The following is a 4,310-nucleotide window of genomic DNA, read 5'->3' on the forward strand; positions in this document are numbered from 1 at the left end:
TGCATCCTTCTTTATTTCAAGCAGCTCCTTTCCGCCATACCGAATCTCCTGCCGCATAACAACCCATGCTTCGAATTAAACCTGCAGACTTCAATTGCCCGTCGCTAAAATCCCAGACCATTCCAAACTCTCCTTAGGCGCGTAGCCATCCTACTACTACTAAGCCCTATACGGCTCCGCCACTCTCCCACTTTGGGCAAACTCGCTCCTTTAACCAGCTGCTCGACCTACGCTTCTTATACCTGGCCCTTTAGAAGTTTAAATCTCCGCCTGACACTTCCCACATGTCTTTCTCATCCTTTGCTGCTCAGTCGTTGTCTTAATAAAATTTATCTTCATAGAACTTGAATCAACAATTTGCTACTAATCCCAAACCTTTCTGAAGGTCGTCTTTATCAAACCATCAGCATTTGCAATATTGATTCAGTCCGGAGCCACCGCATCCCGCGATATCTGGTAGTTATCTCCAATACCATTTCACAATATCTTGCCCCAAGGGCTAATCATAGAAGATCATAACACTGATAACTTAATACGTCCAATTAGGACAACATCACCACAATAAAGAAGAGAACTCTTTCACGCTTGCAATTACCACGCTCCATTACTTCCACTAGTCCACATCTGACCATCCTTAGTTCGATTGACTTTCCCCTGCCGGGAATAACATACTGAATCCCTTTGATTACACACTGAGTAAACCTCCTTTCAATTCATTCACTGCCCCGACACGTGGGCAAACACCCTACCATCACAATAACACTGCGGAATAATTGCTTATGAGCATCATGGCAACCTGTGCCTAGCCTCAAGGCTCTCAGAAGTTCTGTTACGGAGCTAAAACAATGGAATATCCCTCCGTAATGTGACTATAATAGTCCAATCAACTATACCAGGTAAATTATCCCGCACCACATTTGTAGTGCCATTGCAATCCTTCAATTTTCGATTTATAACAAGCGCTCGCGTCGCGTAAGATTGAGTGGGAAGGAATCAAAGGCATAAGCCTCAAAGGAATCGAACCGCACGATAAGGAAACAAAGAAGGGAAGTACTCCTAACAGCCCTATAGCCTCCCGAGGATAAGTATAGACGTCTCTGTACCGATCCGCGAGACTCTACTAGACTTTCTCATGACTCGTGAGACCGACGGGAACCTAGTGCTCTGATACGATGTTGTCACGACCCAAAATCCACTAAGGTTCATGGTGGCGCCGGACACCTCTGTCAGGCAAGCCCACTAAATCATCAATTAAATCCTCTTTTAATACTTTTGAAAATCTAGAATTTTTCCTTTCATTTTTCATAAATAAAAGATCACTAATTGAATTCAAATTTAAATAATAACAATTTGTACAAATACGTTAAAAACCTTCCTAGAAACCCGGTGTCACAAGTGCATGAGCGACTACTGATAAGTGAAATAAAATACAACATCCGTCCGAAATACAGGGGACAGGGAATAATATACAAATGCTGAAAGGAACTACACTAGCTGCGGTCGCCTTGAATGATGCAGCTCACCTAGTCCCAGAAACATCCGTGCTGCTACGCCCAGTAGGCTGCTAGAGGTATATATACTTGTGCAACAAAAATGCACAGAAGTGTACTATGAGTACGTAATCAACGTGTACTCAGTGAGTATCCCGCCTAAGCCCGAAGGGGTAGAGACGAGATGGCCAACTTCGACACTCACTAGAGGTCAATATCAATATTCAATAATGCGAGGATAATCATGGATTCATATAGTAGTTCTAATTCACGAAGCCAGGAAAACAGGTAAACACCTTCAACGGTTAATCAAGGGATTCCAAGGTTTATTCTTTATTATCTTTACAATTTATATCAATCCACAAAGGGCAAGTTTCGCGATTAGAAATCCTCAAGCGACAAATAACATGCGCAAATCACACCGAGGCGACGGCCCGATCCAACAGGAATGTAAAATGTGCACTGCCGAGGGTCGAGCGGCACGAACCATAGATGCATCTATTTTCACCGAGGCGTTCGGCCCGTTCCATAAATAAACATATATCCTGCTCGTGAATCATCCATGCGACGCAGGAACACATAAAATACATGCTCAAGTAGGGAATTAAGAGTTTACCGGGCTATTTTATCAAATAAAAACCAAATCCTATTTTAACAATTCAAGAAAACAATGTTTAATCCTTTTGAAATTCATTTACTAGTTCAACTTGATTTATAACAATTCAAATGTCAATAAGGTTCCAAATATCCCAGGTATAGCATGCTTTGGGTCCTAGACTACCCGGACAATAGCATAATAGTAGCTACGCACGGACTCTCGTCATCTCGTGCGTACGTAGCCCCCACAATTAGGGGCAAATAATCAATTTAACTCACCTATGGGGCAGTTTCCCCCTCACAAGATTAGAAAGGAGACTCATCTCGCTCCGAAGACTCATAACCGGCGTTCTACATCCTTCCGAAGGCTTGGACCAACGCACAATGCACCAAAACTAGCCAATTAACGACAAACTAATGAGAACATGCTCAAATACTTGTTAAAAATTCAGATTATATAAATTCCCAGCTCCGCTTAGTGAAATGACCAAAATGCCCTCGGGCCCACGTGCCCGGAATCCGTAATTTCTCGAAGATAAAGATTACCCATAACCTTAGGAACTCAAATATATAATTTTCTCCTAATTCCATGCTCAAAATCGTGGCTAAATTCCAAGAATATGATTTTCTAGGTTTTTCCACCAAAACCCCAATTTTTATGCTAATTTTCATGTCTAATTCCATGGTATAGTCTTGTATTTAACTTGGAAATAATTAGGAGTAACTTACCTTAATATTGATGATGAAATCTCTCCTTGAAGCTCTCCAAAAATCGCCCCCAAGCCATGCAAAATGGGTGAAATGAACCAAAATCCCGATTTAAAACAAGTCTCTGCCTCCAGTCACTTCCGCTTCTGCGGAAATATAGCCGCTTATGCGGTTCCGCTTTTGCGGACAGTAGGCCGCTTCTNCCAACATAACCTTTTTTTTTTGATCAACTTAGTCAAAATCCTACTAATCTGATGCTCCCATTGCACCCTATGACATATACAGGCCCCACTCTAACCTTTACCATACCGCCCTGACGGAAGAGATGCGCCAACATTTATAATCAATCGCTGAGTCAACAAAACATTAGGTCTACACTCCTGACAAGGCCTTCACCTCATTCTGAACCCAATAATGGTCTTATCTCCATAACATACCTCATATAGCTGGGTTGCACAGAATCCTAGATCAAGGGATCTCGTCTCATCCGATACGACAGCTCAGGCAATAAGCCACCCCAGAAATTGTTAAAACCTCATATGATGCTACCATGCGCCAATAGGCCACCAATTCAAACGTAATGCAAAGGAAAACGAACTCTGGGAGGAACCTAACTCCCGCACTACTACGGACTTTCCTTAGAAAATAGGAAGCGAAGCACACAAAAATAGCATATAGAAAACTAGACTCGACATCACACTGTTGCGGCGCGCAACCCGATCCAAATAACATACCCATGGCGGCGTGCTACCCGATCCACACATAGATCTCACATAAGGAGATTGCACTTCAAGCTAAATCTGCTCATCACAATAAAATATCGAATTCCGATCGTAAGCACGCTAAGTGTATAATACCATCCCTGAGAAAACACATAGCGCTATAGGCTACAAAACTCAAGTGCAACTAAGGTGCGGTACAAGATCTGAATCTCAAGAGCCATTCCGCTCACATAACATCATCGCCACGCGGAACCTTCACACATAAGAATTTACCGAGCCGTCTCATAACTCATACGGCACAATACATCATTGCCTGGAATGGCTGATGACAAAATAACACCTCGACTGTTCCTCCACAGGGAACGCTCGCTGAAACAAACACACTGGCCTGATATAAAGCCCTGTTCACATATATAAATCGATTCATTGATCTCAAGTCGATTTCTGATTGCACCCATTTGGCCAATTACCTTTCAAAGGTACATAGTAACTCCCTCTTCCTCATAACACATAAGAACAACCGTCATAACCGGAGCAACCTCCCCGGTCCATAACCTGATAAACAAGGTGCCCTCCAGGCCTACATTCTCAAATTAATGTCATTACCAAAATCCTCGTTCTTGGTCTAAATCTCTAGCCAATCAGGTGACTACATGACACACTTATACAATCTTCCCGTGGGACACACTCCCAAAATCTCCCGAAATAAACAATGGGTCCGCACACCTGAACCACCAGCCGCACTAACACCGAAAAGTGATCAAGAACCCTTACCAAGATGCAAAGCCTTTTT

Source organism: Nicotiana attenuata, chromosome 8, assembly GCF_001879085.1.
Source record: "Nicotiana attenuata strain UT chromosome 8, NIATTr2, whole genome shotgun sequence".
Taxonomy (NCBI): domain Eukaryota; kingdom Viridiplantae; phylum Streptophyta; class Magnoliopsida; order Solanales; family Solanaceae; genus Nicotiana; species Nicotiana attenuata.